Below are 20,378 nucleotides of genomic sequence, written 5' to 3'. Positions count from 1 at the left end.
AATATAAATTAACATCTTTAATTTTGGCCCTTTTTCTAAATTTTAAAGTTTAACAAGACTTGTCTTCATCATAAATCATTAAGGGACAGCTTGTTTTGAAATTGTATATCTTAAAATCAGCAAGAAAAACTGCAGTGTCCACTTTAAGTGAAAGAATCACGTGAAATACCCAATAAACATCAATTTCACAAAACAGCTAGTCAATTCTATATTTTAATCAAAGTCACGTTTTTTTTTTAATTGTAGAAAAAATATCTAAAATTCATTTTTCAATAAAATCAAAGCTTTCCACGTATATCTTTCTCAAAAAACTTCTCGTAGTTATCTTCTAAAATGACCACTTCATTCAATTTGAAACGTGTATGTACTGGATATGGCAGAACACTGATAGATAAGAGGTTACCGCATTACAGTAAGAAATCACTCAATGCTGAATATATTGCATCTCACGGGCTTTCAAACAACTACATAAATAAAATAATATTTAGTTGATTACTTGAATTTCATAGCAATAGATTGAATCAATACAAAGAGTTTCATGAAAATTCATAATAACGATACATTGGAAAATAGAAACATTCAGTAAATGAACGACATGATTCAAGTTAAAAATGATTCAAAAAATTATTTTATCAATAATTATAGTGTATAATTTTTTATTAATTTTTCAAAAAACTAATAAAAAAGAAATGAAAGAAAATTCTTTTCCCCTTAAGGATCGGGGGGGGGCGAGGGAAAATGTTTTGGATACAGGGCCTGATTATCGCTTAGGCCCAATAGGCACGGGCCTAGGGCCCGAACTTTCTGGGGGCCTCACAAATTAGTCCACAATATTACTTTTAAAAAAATACTGAAAGAAACAGTTTATCTCAAAAAAGGCATTTTTTATTTCAAATTTTCTTTATATTGTGATAAACCAAACTCGTGTAAACATTGCACTAATCAAATTCGAAAGTACAGCTGAATTTTAATGGGTGCAATTTTTACTCCAACGGCTTAAGCAAATGCAACGAGAATGCATATTCGCAAAGTCTCTTATAAATGATGAGTGTCAACAAGAACTAAAAGCTTATTCTTAACAAATATGTAAAGCTGTAGATGGAAGGCTACGATCTTTAAAATAATTCAGTTAATCAGTGACTTTCAGCAAAAATCACAGACTTTAATTGTTTGTGGTCACTAAACTATTTTGACATTGTTTTGTTGTTTTATATTTTGCTTTAATATTTAGATACGTAAACTTTATCTTAGAAAAAAAATCTTCAATTGTCTGCTTTCAAAATTTTTTAGAATGTTTCTCTTGAATCATGCAGTTTAATAAATTCTTTTTATTGTTAGGACTACTCTTCAAAAATTTACTTTCAAAATATTTTATTGAGGGCCCGAAAAATTTTTTGGGTCTTGGGCCTGAATTTGTCTTGATCGGTCCCTGCTTGGAAAATGAGAGAGCTAAAAAAACTATGTATGTGTTTTAAATCATAGATTATGTATGTATTTTAAATGATAGATCAAAAAAAAAAATCTTGTAGAAAAATGCAAACGATATGTAACAAAGTTTTTTTTCTCCTTCGAATTTCCAATTAAAAAAATTCGAATATAAATGACATGCATAAACATGCTTACAGATTAAAAATAATGCACATAAAATAAAATTTATAAGATTATAACACTATTACTTTGTTACAAAGAGTGAGAATTGAATTGAATGTTTAGTGACAGCCACGGACGTAGCTATAGCTTTTACAAGGGGGGGGGGGTCGATATATATATATATATATATACTCTACTAATATTTCAGTAATCATACAGGTGTGTAAAATATTTGTTTATTCCAAGGAAAACAATGATCAAAGAGTATTGAAAAATGTTAATTGCTTAAAGTAATAACTTTAATCTTTTGCGCCTTGTTGATAACTTATTTACAATTTCGTCGGAACTTTCTCGATGATTCTTCAGGGATTCTTCAGCTTTTGTAAGGTGGAAATATGGATATTAAAAAAAACTCAAGCTAAGGGGAGGGGGTCCGGACCCCATGGACACCCCCCTTATATACGCCCGTGGTGACAGCATTTAAACATTTGCTAGTAATATAGCTTTGAAATTTTAAAAATACTTCAATCCTTAATATTTCAAAAATAGTAGCTATGTTGAAGAGAATACATTTAAATGAAAAACACGAAACAAAGACGACTGAAACATATTAATTAGTCACTTCATAAATAAGGAAATAGTTTTGATATAGAATAGCTTTTCTATGTTATGATTTTAAATTCCGACAGAAAATTTAAGCAATTTATTCATTCTAAAAGGACAAAACTAAATTTGATAAATAGTAGCCTGATACTGCTGACATCTAAGGATGATTTATTTATAAAACATTAATTTAACATAACAGGGGTCTATTTAGAAGAAATTTTGTTCCATTGGAACAGTGTTTCCCAAACTGTGGTACGCGTACCCCCAGTGGTACGTGAGCAGTTTGGCGGTGGTACGTGTTCTTATGCGAAATATCTTGCAACAAACGAAAATTTCAAAATCTTTTATTTAAAAACAAAGCTATACATGAAAATTTACAATTACGTATTTTTCTATTGACTATTTTTTGCAGAGTTAACAGTTAATAATCAGTGGTGTCAACAGCTAGTTGCGATTTTTAAAATTTGTGCAATTTTTTCTTTACTAAAAAATAAATTTTTTCATTAGTGGTACACAGCGTTACGAGCAATTTAGAAAGGGTACATAAAAGTCATAAGTTTGGGAAACGCTGCATTAGAATAACCTTCACAAATCATTTTTTCGTAAAAACGAACACTTCACAATATTTTGTTTAAAACGTCAGAATTTTTTTTTTTAAATAATGGAATTAATTATGCCATCAATTCCTAATTTTAAACTACACCTTTTTGAAAAACAAGGTAATAGAGAGTTACTGCCCCCATTAAAACACCTTATTCTGATACATTTACAAAAACAGACCCTTGGCAGGAAAGCCGGATTCTACGCTTATTTTGGAATAAAAAAATTATGAGTTGATTTTTCTCACAATCACAAAAACAGGAACTTATTTTCATAAAATCACAAAATTATGAGCTGATTTTTGATTTCTTTTTTCCTATTTCACAAAAACGGGATCCTAATTTCATAAATTCAAAATAAATAAATAAATAAAATATGAATAGATTTTTTAATTTCACAAAAAATTGACCTTTCACTACAAATATTGTAGAATAAAAAAAGAGATTCCATAATAAACTTTAAATTTCAAAGTAAAGAATTTCTACGGTAATTTTTCCCCCTTAGACGACTACAAAAACAAAGGGGATTCTACTAAAAAAGAAAAAAAAATGAAGTTAAATAAGTTAGAGAAGAAAAAAAATGGAAGGTATTTCTTATTTTATTTCTCTGGAATACGAGCAGAGTCAACTAATCCCTACTTGTGAGCAGCCTTGTTCGGAATTGCAACTGAAAAAACAGTTTGCTTTGTGCAAACACGTCGCTTTTCGTCGACACACGTGCTCCACAACGAAATTGGCGAAAGGCTTTTGTCGAACAACGGGAAAAAATGCTTTTTCACTTCTAGGAATTCCGTTTTAGAAAAATAAAGAAAAGGAAATTCTTTTATAGAAAGACAGCGAAATAAATGAAAAAATATATTAAAAGAAACAGTTCTTTCTTTTTGGAGCTTATGCGAGCGTGTAAAAAAAAAGCTAGAAATTAATAAGTGTACTTGTATTTTTAGATTTTTTTAGAGTAAGGTTTTAGAGTAAGGTTAGAATGTGATACCATGATAAAAAGAAATATATAACTGAAACAGAAGCAATTCAATACTTACAAACAGATTTTTAAAAAATTAATCCTATTTTTAAACGATCGAGAAATTTATTGTCTTGTATGCTTGAATAAAAAACACTTTTTTGACTTCGTTAAGCCACCTTAAGTTCAACAGATGGATCGGTTTTTGTTTTATAACCATTGTTGAACAGTCGACCCAATTGTTTGGGTTTACGACTACCATTGTTCAACTCCATCTCATTTTGAACCCAATCCAGAGGACAAGGGAACTCTTGGATCAAGTATTGGGAGAAATTTGCCTTCGCGGAGGACTTTTTGATGGAACTAACCCGCATTTGCGTTACATGGCGAGGGAAACCACGAGAACCTCCCACGGTTAGCCTGACAGCAAAGGGACTCTAATACATGATCCGCCTACCACTGAGGATATTTTACGCCAGCACTGTGATTAGTGCAAACAGGGTACGGAATTCGAATCGACCAGTCATCGCTGGGATTCGAACCCAGTGCAAATCATTGGAAGGTGTGCGCTATGGTTCCGATGTCCTATTTAGCATTTTTTTTTAAAATTACTTTACTAGCTGGTACCGACCTATACGAATCTAGGTGTATTTTAAGCAGTCACCAATGATAGCTCAATTAACCACAGCCACATCGTGATTCATGTTATGGATCGCCCTTAATATATAATTTCAGAGTACTCCCTCCCCCTTCACAAATTCCATTCCTTTCCTTACTTAAACATCAAATGCATAATTAATTTTATAGACAAATTATAAAAATTGAATTAATATTTAAGTAAAGAAAACAAAAAATCTTTAGTACTTTTTTGATTTCCCGACTCTTTACACGTGTTAAGCAGAGGATGGCCGGGGAATAGAATGCTCTCCTCTCGATGAGGTGATGACCCAGGTTCGATTCCCGGAAATGGTTGGCCCATTTGAAAATTTTCCATGTCTCGTGCCTACCACAGTGCTGGCGAAAAATATTCTTAGAGGTAGATCGGACCATGAGAGGTTAGCAGAACTATTTATGTTTCGGACAGAAGCAAATGATGGTAGAATTGTGAGAAGTACAGAGAAGGAAGATCACCTCCATGTAGCGACCACTTTCAGCAGGCACGGAATTTTTTCTACAGGCTTTATGTTGAAATAAACCTGTAGAAGAAACCATCAAAACCTACCCCAGCAACCGGCACGCCTCTTCACCCAGTAAAGAAAAAATTAAAAATGAAAATACGAAAAAACATAAAAAAAAAAAAATATTAGCAAAACAAATGTTGTTGTTGTTGACGTATGCCTGTTTAGGCCGAGGGGGTGCGATTGTTCCAGTGGCGCTATCTATGGCCAAGAATTCGATTTCTGCCACACCATACGTCACACCCGTTTATAGGGCGGACCCATTCATACATCCATTCATTCATCCACAGATAGTAATTTTGACCTGAATCAGAGAACGATCGATCTCCAATCCAGTACCCCCAGAGGTATAGATTTGTTATGGGAACATGGAGGAATTTTGCTACTCGACAGATTTAACGTGCATCAGACACTTTACTAGTCTTCGTCAGGTGTGATTCGAATCCACGAACTCTCGGACATGGGCCCCGCGCCCTACCGACCAGGCTATAACAAAACAAATAAATAGATTAAAATGTATTCAAAATATTTGTGTAAGGTTCTAATTTAGAGAGCTCTTTCGACGATCTCTGAAAAAGATCGACAGTCTCATGTTGCTGTCAGAGTGCATTAAAGATGATGTTATCAATATTTTTATCTTCAGAGTTGAGAAAAAAAGTAGAAAAAAAAAAGTTCTTTTAGAAAAAAACTAAGCATCTCAAACAAACAAACCTCTTCTCAGTTTTTAAAGATAGTTTATAGGATATAAAATTAAATGCAAACATAAACAAAAAACATAATTGTTCATTTATTTAAAAATAGTTCAATCATTCATAATGGGTAAATCTCTCATAATTACATCAGTAGGGATCATTTTTATGGACGCTAAATTTTATTCACGACGTCAACACACAAAGGCATTTCCGCACCCAGAAAATGACATTGACTAAAATTAAAATCGCCTGCGAAAAACTATATACCTTCGATAACATTTTGAAGTCAATGGAGGTAAGAACAACCTCCATTAACAACCATTTTACCGTGAAACAGAGGGTGGTCGCTCCGGAGAGATTTCACTGTACAACAATAAAACTTACACAGCCGAACCCCATTATGGTGGTTTCAGCAATAAGTCCATTATAAACAAGAGTTTACTATATATAATTTCTTTTGAACAAATAATTTTTTAGAAAAAAAATAATAGTATTGTTGGATATAAACAATTAGTTTATAAATCATTAACTGTTTAAATAAAAAGTAAATCAAACATGAAAAAGGAAATTAATAAATTTAACATTCCGCGGGAAAAAAAATTTCGATAAACTACGATTCGGATTTTAAGTTCACCCCACTCCCAAGATAATCCTTGCTGAAATTGGGGGGGGGGGTGTCCATTCTAGTCATAAGCGAAATGCATGAAACAGACATTTTTTGACATAACGTAAAGAAATGCCGCCATTTGCAATCGCAACTCCTACAAAAAATTTAAGTTAAAAAAAAAAAACAAAAAAAAACAATTAGGAATTGAAATGAAAGACCAGTTGTCCATTATAAGGGTAGAAATTAACGTAAGCTGTGCACAATTACGAGGAATTGTTCAACAATTACGATGAGCTATAATAATAATAACAACATTTATTACATAACGGAGGTAAGTTAACACAAGCTGCGGAAGACCGCAGGCAAACCTTTTACATCACAATCACGACTACAACTACTGTATTACAAAAAACTTAGGGGAGGCAGCCGGTAGCTGCTTTCTTCGCACTTTCGATATGGGAATGTGCGCCAAAGCGCCTTTAGCAAATTAATTCGGCACATAAGCTAAATGAGAGTTCAGAATGAACCATTCATAAAGTTCATTATAACTGCGAGTTAATCGATTCCCGGGTTCATTGTAGCGAACTTTCACTCTATAAACTTTTACATTTTCGGAAGAAGCAAATATTTGTCAAATGAAAAGGAAGGGGGGGGGGGAAAAAGGTAGCATTCTAACAACAACAAAACAAAAAACATGCAAAGAACTGTTATACATTTTCGAAAATAGAAAACGCTAGTGAAATGCAAAAACAGAATCAAGCGATCGGCAATTAAATGAAATCGATCCAAGAAAGAAGTCGTTTAGAAGGAAATTGACCATGTCTATTCCAGGTGGATTAAGATCCAGCAGTTATCCCCACCCTGTTAGTTGTTTTCCCCTCTTTTCTTCATCTTCCATCTCCTTTGGTGGATGAACTTCTAATACAACTGACGATTGTTTCCGGCACAAATGGCAGCTTCGTCTAGAATTCTAACTTTTTTATGCGGATCAGGGATACAGAATATGGTTATTTTGTGGATCCACTATCTTTAGAACTAGTCATGATATCCTAATCTTGGATTCCATAATAATAAGAATAACGGATCACTTCTCAAAAAGGTGGAACACATAGCGTTAACGGTAGCTCATTTTTAATTCCATTGATAATTATTTTATAGGCAGTAAATATTCACTACTTATGCAATATAGAGCTTCTATTTAAATCAAATTACTACTCACATAAATTTTTTCATTGAATTTCAGATCAGATTGTTTGTGGTGTGGAACCCAAATGGTGTTCCGCGAGAAGGAAAAAAAGGTTCTGAAAATAGTAAAAAATATATATATATATTCTGTTTGTGTCGATTTTTAAAATGAGTATGTTAGAAATTCTTACCAGTGCAAGACATTTATAAATTCATAAAAGGATGTTTTTGCTGCTTTTGAGATTTTATTGTGCTTTGATGTTAATAAGAGTTATAATTGTAAAAAAAAAATAGAAGAAGAAGAAGAAGAAAGGCATAGCTGGAATTGAATCTCATAAAAAGTTGCACTATTTCCAAACATAGGAAAATTTTGGCTAATTTGGAGCAAATAGGATTCCAACTTGCACATCAACCCATCATACCTTATTTCAATTCCGTTAAAAAGGATTTCAACGAACTATAGCGAACTTTCTTTCAGTATTTTCAACACTTGAGCATGTTGAACAAAGTGTAAAACACCATCCGAAACAAATGATTTGGGTTTTAGAGAATGTCACTTTAGTCCCCGTTGGTGAGAGTGAATATACGTACAAATAATACAGAGTATGATTATTTCATACATACAGTCATTTCGATTATCAATAAAAAATACACTCAATCCTTAAGATCTTGTATTGATCCCTCAGAGGGACTGCCAAGAGTTTTTTCCATCTTGATCTAAATTCCACTGCAAACAAGTTAACTCACATCGAAGATCATCTTAGACAGTTGGCTCTGGAAATTATCTGTTGCATACCTAGCGATGCAATGCAGGTTTATACCGATGGTAGTCGTACAAAAGGTATATATATATTATGACCCAACATCTAGAAAAATCAATAAAGCAACGCAATCCAGACACTTACTCTGTCTTCAGGAGCGAGTTATAGCGATTAAGGAGGGGCTTGACGCTATCTTACCCTGTGACAGTGATTATGGAGAACTCTGGATTTTATCGAACAGCCGCAGTGCCCAGCAACATCTTAGTAGCTGGTCCTCTGCAAGCGATGAAACTAGTAGTATATCTATCCTGCTCAAGATGAAAAATATTTCTCAGCACCATGACGTACATCTCCAATGGATTCCATCACATGTTAATATTGGTGGCAACGAGATAGCAGATAGATTGGCCAACGAGGGCAGTGAGGAAGATATGCCCGCCGGGTCATCACTTACTTATCAGGAACTTTACTCCAATGAAAAATATAGACAAAAATCAATCTGGCAAACTCCACCTACGCACCAATGGTACACCGCAACCTGGCACCCTTCTGGGAATCAATAGCGATCGAAGCTCCCAGACTGCCTTGGCCAGATTCTCAACTGGTCACCTAAAGTGTCTAACATTCGAAAGTGGTACAAACATTTACCCGACTTGTAAAAAATGATGTGTCCATCCAGCCTTGACGAAACATATACTTGATTGTGTCGGACTGTCCAGGGCGGACTTAACTTCCGATCCCCTTCTTGTCGTCGACTTTCTGGCTGTCAACAACTTTTTGCAGTTGATCTGACTCATGTCAGATCTAGGAGGACAAGCAACAACAAAAACAACACTAAAAAATACAAGAGATTTACACTGAAAATCAAAATAATGTTGTTTGCATAGAAATTCACTGGGATTAAATGAAATTGATAACTTCTCTTTGCTTAGGTAAAATGAACTGAACGAAATACACGAATTATAATAGTTTATAAATCTATTTCCAAAAAATGAAATCAAGAATATGTGCAGTACGCAAAATAAAAAACGAACCACACTGAATAGCTTTTGATCTAATGATCGGACACTTCACACTCTAGGACTCCATCTTAATGGTTTGAGGGGGTAACTTCAAATAGACTAATGAATTGGTGCAGACGATATTTTAAGTTGCGAAATACATAAACGTACTACCTCTGAATAAACATACCTTTTTTCGACGGATATAACAAATCTATCGGACATTCACCCAAAACGATAATGTGATTGTTGACATTCACCGGTGAAAGTCGACATTCTCTAGATTTCGGTCATTCACGGTAACATATAACCTTAATAGCCACTGTGGATTAAATCATAGCTGATTTGGAGAAAAAAAACATGACTTTTTCTTCTTTATCCCAATTAAATTGCACAATATAGTAAAACTGACTTGTTATGGCAACATGTCATCAAAACAATTAGGCAAAAAACAATTTACTGTAAGAGCAACAGATCGCAGATTGTCAAACCATTGTAAACAAGTCTATTTGTTACCGCTAAGTCGCCGAAAGTCGTTAATATGCCGAACTAATCTGCAGATTTAGTACAGTAATCCGTTGGATGTGGAATGAAGGAGTTTTTAGCAATTTACCAAAGTAATAAAAGATCTCGTTCATAAGTTTCTTCTCTCTTTAAATCCATCCAGTCTAATTTGTTGGGTGTAATTATTGACTCGATTCTTTAGATAAATGATACTCTGAAAAATATATAAATGACATAATTCCCTTAATTGTCATAATTTTTTTAACCATTTGATTCTCCGTATTAAAAGTGTTTGATTCTTATCAACTGACGCTCACCAACCCCCGATGATTCTTATCATAAAACAATTGAAATTATTAAATTAAAAATATATGTACTAAAATGAACACTTGTCCCTTCCAAATATTTCCCTTATGATACTATTAAGATTTATAAGTGAACATGAATCATTTTTCTAAGTAATCATTTTTTGAAATAATATTTATAATTAAAAGTATATTGTCATTTCATAAAAAATTTGTTGAGATCGCTACTGTAATTTAATATTTTTGTATTTTATATATTAAATGTATGAATTGTATTTAATGTGTAAAGTATTTTAAATACAATTTTTGCATTCATCACTTTGTACGTGAAGCTGAAAGTCGAGTTCTGAATCATTTAACGAATCTCTTCAACCGTCATTCATAATTGTAGTATATTAATGTCATTTGAACCAAAGAATAACAATTGTAAAACGGTTTATAAGATCAGACACCGATTCAAATAACTTTATGTTAAAACGTAACATATTATTCTAATAATAATAAAAACAATCCTCCTAAACTCTTAATTTAGAAATCAAGAAAAATTAAAAACTTAATAACAACAGTACAGGTAATTTTAAATGAGGGAAACAAAAATATTTATCAGAAAACAACAACACTATAACTTACTAGGGGGCAAAGCCCCCTGTTTGCTACCACTCACCAACCCCAATGATTGCTTCGCAATAGTTTTTTCTTGGCAGAAAACAGTTTTTCTACTAAAGTTAAAAATGTTCACTTAACATCTAATGTACTAAAAGGAATTCTGTTTACTTACGCTCTTGTGCCTCTACTTCCAAATATTACTATTTAATTAGTATTATAAGCATTTAGATCTCTTGGTGAACAGAAGTGATTTTTTTAATTATCATTTTTTTAAATAACATTTATATTCTTAATACATTATAGTGTTCAAACAAATTTGATGAGTTCTCAACCATAATTTAAAATTTTCGCTAATAATAGCAGTACTGAAAAATAACTTTAAATTAGGGATACAAAAATATTTCAAGGAAAACAATACCTTCACGACTTTTGTTAATTTTAAGCTGATAACAACTTAAAAAATATGGAAATGAATGGCGGGAGACTGGATCCTACCCTGTGATTTTCCGGCCAATAAAAATGCGCCAACAACAATGGAAAACGGTATCAGACCATTATGATTTTATGTTATATAGAGATATCAATTTTATGCTGATGACAACCACCAAACCCATATGAAAATGAATGTGGGAAAACTGGATCCTACCCTGTGATTTTCCAGCCAATAAAAATGTATTGACAACAATGGAAAACTGCGACACCATTATTAGATTTTTATACATAATAAGATACGTAAGCATTAGTAATTTTCTTACATATAGCGAAAAATAAATAGCATTATGTTAATTAAAGCGTACAGTAACGTTATTGTTGTCCCAGCAACGATCTTATTTTCACTTGTAAAAGTGGCTAGTAGGCAATGTGCAGATTATCTTGGTAGTTTTTTGATTACTTAGTCATTTTGAAAATGCACTTTAACGGTAGCAACAGTTAATCTGTAAATTAGATAGATTAACCTGTACAATAACTTATTTCTACACTTTAACAGTAACGCATGCATAATATGAACGCATACAGAGCTGAAAGAAATATCTCGCACATAATCTGTTTCAACTAATCGAAAATAATACTAACTCAAATCAACTAATCGAATAATATTCCAACTAATCGAAAATAATACAAATTAAACTCAAATCAACTATTCGAATTATGTTCCAACTAATCGAAAACATTAAATTGCTTTTCTTTAAAGCATCCCAGAAAACTATTTTCAGTCCATCGCGATAAATTAGTTAATTTGGGCAATATAGTAAAACAAAATCGCTATCCAAATATATTTTTTTAATAAAAAAAAGGAAAGGGGAAAAAACAAATTTTACAATGAGAGATAGAGAATCTAGCAACAGATAAACAATTCTATTTTATATACAGAAAAAAAATTAAAATGGCTGAAAGAAATATTACATATAATCTATTTTAATTAATCGAAAATATTGTATAGCGTATTTTTCAAGTGCGCCAGAAAGCTATTACAGTCCATCGCGATAAATGAAGACATCTTACATAATAAAACTTATTCTTCATTTATTTATATATAAAGCATCCAGCAGTTATTTTATCAACAACCCAGCATTTTTTATGAATAAAGAAATGGGAGAAAATATAAATAGATAACTAAAGTGAAATTCACAATCAATTTATAGCAAGCTTCTAACAACCAGAAAAAATGACCGTTTGCCCTTTTTTTCTCTTTTTGAATTAGCCCATTCAACATAATTGCCACCGCAAGAAACCTATTCAATTAGAAATAAAAGTTGTAGTTCTTTATTATACCGCGAATGACTTGGGACAAATTTATTCCCAGGGAGAACAATACTTTTTTTTAACCACTCCTACTCAACCTAATTGTCAGCTTATTGGAGCTTTCACGTTTTCGCGTAATTAAATTTGAAAGCCTTCACTTTAATTTCGCGATGATTAATTATGGTGCGGAAAAATGGTGAAAATATTTATCTTGAGAAAAAATATTTTACTTTTTCATTATACTTCTTCTTTCTAAAAGAGTTTGGTAGAAGCAGTTTCATTAATATATAATTCTTTTTCCCTTAAAGTTTACACCTGCGACAAGCTGATCCGACTAGTATAATCGAATTCATTAAAAAAAAAATGCATCGCAAACAAACTAATTTAATCAAGATTTCCCGACTCATTGATAATTTTTTAAGAGTTTTAATATTTTACAAGTTCACGATCTCGTCTATAAATTTTTAAGTTATTTTGAAACTGGGTGAGGAGATTAGTGATCCTAGTTAACTATTACAAAAATATCTTTACATGCGATTAGCGTACAGTCAATAAAAATTATAAAGGTATTTACCAACAATTGTTAAGTATCTTCCCTTCTTAATATTATTATCTGTAATTATTTGATTATTATTCAACGTTAAAGGCTGAAAATTAAGTTATGCAGAAATCGGCATGATATTATTTTATTATGCAACATTTTACGGTAAAGGTACTTGGCTACCATTTCATCAAGCGGTCAAAAATTTATATTTACTTTTATTATAAATTTTTACATAAAACCGTGTGAAGATAGCTTATTCACTCAAAACAATGAAAACAAAATAACTAAGAAAAAAATTCATATGTTCAGTGCGGCTTTAAATAATCTATTAAATGGAAAATATTTAACAATTTTTTTTATAGTAACCCAAATTAATTTTAAAAGAAAGAAAAAAGAGCAAGTTTGTGTGTGATGTTGCAATGATGATGGAACACAACCTGATTAGGTTGAACCCTAAATCAGTCAAACTAAATAAAATTAAAAACCATTTTATTTGTAACAATCTGTTTATTGCAGAGAAACAAATATAACTGCAAAGAAACCGTCGTTAAACAAACAACTTAATTGAATATCATATCATTCCATTCTTTCTGATTTACAGAAAGACTTCCTGGTTATGTCTTCTTGACAGAATATGAACTGGCCAGCAATCCCCTCCCATCTATTTACAATTTTAAATGCGCCTGAAGTTTAAAATCGGCAACAAAATCATTCAATCAATCAACAAGAAACTATTTTCGTAAGCCATTCATCAGTTCAATTTAAAACATCAACTTGTGATGCGTTTTAAGAGCAGAAAAATATGGCAACTCAATCAAGACGCAAACACACTTTTACCTTTTTCATAGGGCCATTGCCTATATCACTGCAATGGATAAATTAAAAAATATTGATAGATATTGAAAAATTTGATAATTAAGTAACTAAGTTCAAAGATACAACAAATGAAAATAAATATTAACAGTAATTTGCAGGGCAGTTTTTTTTTCTTTAAATTCTAAACGGCTCGGACTTTTATCCATTTTTCACCGTTTGCAATGTAAATTTTTTGCAACTGATTGTAAATTAACCCAAATTTAAACAAAAGAGATATTTATTTCGTTTCTATCTGGTGACCAGTGGAATTTGTGCTTGCGGCGATGCTGAAGAAGATGCTAAGCACATTCTTCTTCATTGCAATCTGTATGCGAGTGCCCGAATTTAATTAAAGACTGATTTGAGGCGTGTTTCTATTTGTTGGCCTCCTGTATCTTCAGAACTGGACAAAAGTATCGAAAGTCTTGCTGCCTTGCGCAATTTTGTTTTCAATGTAAATTTTCTTGTTTTTGTTTTCTACTTACTTCTGTAAGCTTCATGCTATACTTTGTGGGGCATGAGGAGTTTTCAACGTTTAAATAAAAATAAAAAAACGTGTCGGACGAACTTACGACAGACACAATGAGATGTCGAACTCATAACCCTGCATGGCACGATACATTACTGACATACGCTGATGGGAAATTCAGTTGAATCTTAAGGTAAGGACTCCCCCCAATGGAAATAAAGAAATGGGCGTATATTTCAAAGAGGGAATCCGAGCCCAAACCTGTCTTGAAATAGTTGAACCTCGTAGTTATTGTCCCCGTCACTGCTCCAGATGAAGGGGAGTTCTTTCCATAAACAAACTATCGGAGTTTTTTCAGTACGCTGATATAATTATTATAATAAAATATCATTCACTTGGATCATAGATATATCCCCTATATTAGACCTGGGAAAACAGTCGGTATTTCATTGCAGTGCAAGACCCTATTTTAACGTCACTATTTTTGTACTAAGGTTCTTTCTGATACAAGAACAGTATTCTGATACATTGAGGCGACAGGAATGTATACTCAAAAGAAAAGTGTTCTTGGTTCATACAATGGAATATAAACTAAGATACAAGTAGAAGATTCCACAAGTCGGATCCATATTCACTCGAGATTCGCACATAATGAACGAGGGTGACTAACACCCACCATTATTCATTCGACAAGACACATTTCTTCTCGCACCCAAGCAGCTTTCGAAATTAATTCTCGCAATTAATTTTCTTCACTCATACCACTTGTTTTGGGTTGTGTTCTCGAGGGGACGTCGCGTATTACTAATGGCGATTCTGAATGTGTTTTATTTTTTAATTGTTTTAGTATTTTGTATGCATGGATGACCTGCAATGTTCCTTTTTTTTATTAAAAAAATGAATAAAAAAAATATGTTTCCTCAAAACATAGATCCAATGAGCAGAAAGATAAGAATGAGAAGTGTCATAATATTAGGGCAAAGAATAGGAGGAAAAAGAAAAGGGAAACAAAAGAAGAATGATGTTTCAAATGGATTGAAATAAGTGGAGTCAGTGGATATCCATAATGTTTAACAAACGATGCATCTTAGCTATGATATATTTTTTATGGACACTTTTTAATGGAAGCGTTTAATTTTAAAGAGCAAAGTTTAAAATAAAATAATAACTGAGAATAATAGTGTGAAGGGGTGATAAATAAATTGCGTTGGTAAATACCCTAGCAACAATTTTGCCAGTTGGGACTCAAAATTGGCTCCCTATGAACATGAACATGCACCGGGGGGGGAACACCATTGGGATGTCTAGAGTTCTTAATATGGCTTCTATATATAGGATACCTGAATAATGCATATAAAATATCGGGTGAATCTGACATATCTATACGGGGGTCCGATATCGGAAAAATAACGGCCTTTTGAACCCTTATCAGGGGTCTGTCCAGACATTTTGTGAAAGGTCCGTTTTTGTAAAATTGTGAAAAAATTACTCGTCATTTGTGAATATAAAATAAATGTTAAGTCACATTCTTTCAACCAGGGTCTTGCTTTTGTGAATGCGTGCAAAAAGGGTCCTGTTATTGCAAAAAACTTTTTCAATGAGTTTTTAAATTGTTAAAGAGAATGCTCGACACTGTAAAATTATAATTTCAAAAAAATTCAATTTTAAAAGATAAACAGCAATTGCTGCTACTCAATGAGAGATGCAACATACAAATATTTGGTATTTAGCCTATACTGCTGAAAGCAGAAAATTCATTTCGGACGAATAAAGGAAGAAGCCTCTGCCGAAGACATAACTTAGTTCGTTTACATCTGTCTTTCTCCCCCCCCCCCTTCCTGGGAAGGGTTTATTCGATTAACAAAACAATAATGAAGATTTTTTGTGAAGAGTCTCGCTTAATAGATAAATTATTTTGTGAAGGGTCCGTTAACGGACCCAAATTTCCTCTAAACAGACCCCTGCTTATCGAGCCAAGATTCGTGAATATGGATCCAATGAGAGCCAAAGTTGTTTTGATGATACTGTTAAATAAGAGATAAATAAATAGTTTATGTTCATAGGGATAGATCATTTTAACTTAGATGAATTTCTTGCTGATGACAGCGAAAGATATCTGAATTTCCTTTGTTGACCCACGATTATATCATTATTTTATTTATTTTTATTGTCCAATGCATGAAATGGTACTGCCTTTTTACATAATATACAAAGAATTATCAACCCTCATTCGCACGACGTACTTTTTGTGGTTCGTGATACCGACTATTGAGGATTATCGACACCACAAAAATCACAACCAAAACAATAACACAGATTGGAATCGTATAAAAAGGAGGATAAATCAATCCCGCACATAATCCAAGAGTTACTCCCTCAAACCCTTGGAGCAGTCATCAACAACTATTTTTCCAAATAAATGATACTACGTTTGATGGATGATATTCCCCCCTTCATCATCTTCTGTCCAATTCACTAGGAATGGATTCCGAAGAAGAAAGATGGAGGTATTTCTCTGGGAGGAGTATTCTTTCATACAGAAATGTGGCCATATGTCATCTAAAAAAAGAGTTCATAAAAAGAAAGGAAGATTTTTTTTTTTAATCTATAATTCCTCGTCGTAAAAATAAAAAGTTGAATTGGGTGTGAAATACATGGAATTGGTTTCGGAAAAATGAAACAACAAAGTGTAGATCGAGTGAAAAACAGATATAAATCCGAAGAAAAAAAAAGAAAAACAGATATATAGGATAGGTTTAATACACTAGAAAATATATATTTGTAATTTTGCTGAAGTTTGCTACAGTGGGCGTATACAAAAATTTAATTGTTTTTCAATACGTTTTACGAAACGATAACATTTATTTGCAGGATGAGGGAAAAAAACGACATCCTTTAATGTTCATCTAAAATCGAGAAACAAAATAGTGTGAAGAAATAACTTTAACGAACTTTTTATTTCATTTAACAACTCAAATGATTTTTTAATTTACGATACAACAACTCTGACCAACATTCGTCTAAAAAAAAAAATGACGTAACAAAAATTTGTAAAGTAAACAACATTGAAGATCTTCAACAGTTTTATAGTTTGGTTTATCAAATGATATCGTAATTCATGGCAAATGGAAAAAACATCTTTGACCAACATTCATCTAAAATCAAGGAAACAAAATATTATTATACAAGGGTACTGGGGTCGGGATAGCCTGGTGGTAGAGCACCGGGCCCATGTCCAAGAGTTCATGGGTTCGATCTCCGCCGACCGAAGACTCCCCGTGTAGTAAATGGTGACTGGTGCACTTAAAATCTGTCGAGTAACAAAATCCTCCATGTTCCCAAAACAAACCTCTGGGGGTACTGATCCAGGAAATTCCTTGTCTTCTGAATTGGTTCAAAATGACAAGGCTACGGAGTTGAACATCGGTAGCTGTAAACCCAAAATTGGGTCGACTGTTCATCGACGGATATAATATACAAGGGGACTAAGCCCCCTGTTCGCTTCGATGATTGCTTCGTAATAATGGTTGTTTCTTGGCAGAAAAAAGTGTTTCTACCAAAAGTTAAAATTATTCACTTAACATATATGTTCTATAAGAAATTCTGTTTGCTTATGCCTCCACTTCCCACGTCCAAATATTAATTTAGATATATTGGTGAACAGAAGTAATTTTTTTAAGTAATCATTATTTTTTTTAAATAACATTTACATTGTTATAACATTATAACAAATAAGATGAGTTCACAACCGTAATTTAATATTTTCGCTTACCAAACGGGCGGATGTATTAAATATACTATTTTTGCTTGTGCATGAAGATGATCGTTAAGTTCTAAATCATTTAACAGATCTCTTTAACTGTCATTTATAACAGAATATTAATGTTATTTGCACAAAAATGACAATTGTAAAACGGCTAATAAGATAACATCACCTTTCTAAATAGCTTTACCTTAAAATGTAGAGCAGAATTACATTATAATAATAATAAATTCTCTTAGTTTTAAACTAATAATAACAGTATAGGAAAATAATTTTAAATTAGGGATACGAATATATTTATAGAAAAACAACACTTTGATGAATTTTATGCTGATGACAATGAAAACATTAAAATGAATGTATATATAGTAAGAAAATAATACATGTAAATTTCTTCGACAATACTACTATAGAAAAACAGCCTCAAGTAAATTCTGCTGTTTGGTTGCTGTTTCTTTTCCCACTCCTAAATTTGATTTTTTAGATGATGTTTTTATTTACAGAATGTGGAAAAAAATGGAATCGACCCACGTTCATGTAAACAAATAGTCACCTTAGTTCGTATAACAAACAAGATTAATAAATCTGTTCGGAATTAAGCTCGAAAATCAGTATTTTTCATTGACAAAGTCATGCTTGAAAACAAGACATTACCAGCAGCGGATTTAAAATACATACATAAATAACACTAATAGCCGAAAATTCTGAATGCTTGCCTCAAAAAATCTTAAGTAAAATAAAAAGAAAAACATAAATCATTAGGAAAAATTTCCTCCCTACCTTAACTATAATAACGACGCAGAAAACTTTTGAGGTAATGCTAAGTAACTAAAGCACTTTTAGAAAACGAGGCGGCATAAAAATACGATGCTCGCAATTTGAGTTTTATGAATAAAACAGGACGAAGAAGAAAAAATCATTAACTTTTTCGAACTATCATAATATAAGTGAAAGCCTTCTTTCAACAAATGGCTTTGCGCAAGAAAATACCTCTACCTTCTTGAACACACCTCATCGAGGGAAAGGTTGGAGTTAAGGTTATTAAAAAAGTTAAAATTTAGGGCCCTTTTTTCACCACTTTTCTGACATGAATTAGGTAGAAGAAAACCCTATTATATTCAATTCAGTGGTCGGAAGTAGTGAAACTACTGTAGTCGCTACTTTTTTTCGTAGTTTGCAGTGCAGCGTCGTACTTTTTTAAGAAAAGTAGTGCAGTGAATAGAGCGACACAAAAAAAACAGTATTATTTAGCCATTCCTGCAACTACTTTTAATGTAGTTCAGAAAAGAAGCATGATTCTAACGCTACTCATTTTTCGAATTGAGTGGGGTACACATCTATGAGGTTCCATCAATGGATACGGAGAAAATGAGCTGAGCGTTAACAGAAATGGCGCATTTAAAATCACGTGTAACTCTAATATCTTAAACTAGACATTATAGAAAGAAGGGAATAAGAATGGAACGTACTTTCGATGTACTTCATTTCTTAGAGGAAATTAAAAAACATTAAAAATTAAAAAATTTCAAGTATATTTGATAATTCTGCAAGTCTTAAATAAAATATTTGCAGTCGAAAAAGGCATAAAAAGTGGAAATTTAAATGAACACATTCTAAAAAAAAAAATGTTTTGGAATAACAAACTGGCTCATGTAAACTGGAATGTATACTTCTTAATTATTCCCCTATATTTAATGTGAGCCAATTTCTTATTCAAAATCATTTTGAAAATAGGTGTCAGTTAAGTTCTCCAGCAAAGTACTTCTTCTAATAGTAGTGACTACATTTGTAATAAAGTGCTTGTAGTTAACTACAAAAATAAGGTAGTCAGTGATTTTGTGAGCAGTAACAACCTAAAGGTTAAAACAAGATATAAAAACTTTATGAACATGATAAAAGAGGTTTACTCCTTTTTTTTTATACATAAGTAGAGGTGCACTCATCCATGTCCTGTATTATTTATGTGTTTTAATTCACCCACTTTCAAGTTTCCACTTTAAAACTCTTCGTGATTTTTCATTTTTTGTAATGATAAAGTTTTCATTATTATTAAATATTTAGTAGAGTGACCTTTCTATTTTATAATTGTTAGAGAATTTCCGTTTTTATCAAAGATTAAACTATTTTCAGCAGTGTTTTGATGTCGTACATTTGCCAGGCTAAAAAAGTTTACCTTTATGAGAAGTAAGCTTATTGTCATAGTATATTATAGAGTGTACTTCGAATGAGCAAAACACACATCAAAGTTCGTATTCTTGAAGTAGTTACAAAATTCCAAAGTAGTTTGTAGTCACAACATATAAAAAATAGTAGTCGTAGTTAACTGTATTTGTAACAAAGTAGTTGCAGTAAACTACAAAAATAATGTAGTTTTTCCGACCACTGATTGTGACACAAAGTGAAAAACCCTGA

The 20,378-nt window shown here is 32.3% G+C and overlaps 1 protein-coding gene across 5 annotated transcripts in view; it reads right to left on the bottom strand.

The window, feature by feature from the left end:
* The window catches only part of LOC107440719 (MAGUK family member discs large 1), a 256,361-nt gene that overhangs the window by 156,262 nt on the left and 79,721 nt on the right, over window positions 1-20,378 (bottom strand). The gene's annotated exons all lie outside the window — the stretch shown is intronic.

Source organism: Parasteatoda tepidariorum, chromosome 8, assembly GCF_982258835.1.
Source record: "Parasteatoda tepidariorum strain Cologne lab strain chromosome 8, Ptep-v5.0, whole genome shotgun sequence".
Taxonomy (NCBI): Eukaryota; Metazoa; Arthropoda; class Arachnida; order Araneae; family Theridiidae; genus Parasteatoda; species Parasteatoda tepidariorum.
Note: the sequence above shows the minus strand (reverse complement) of the source record. Positions and strands in the feature narration are given on the sequence as shown.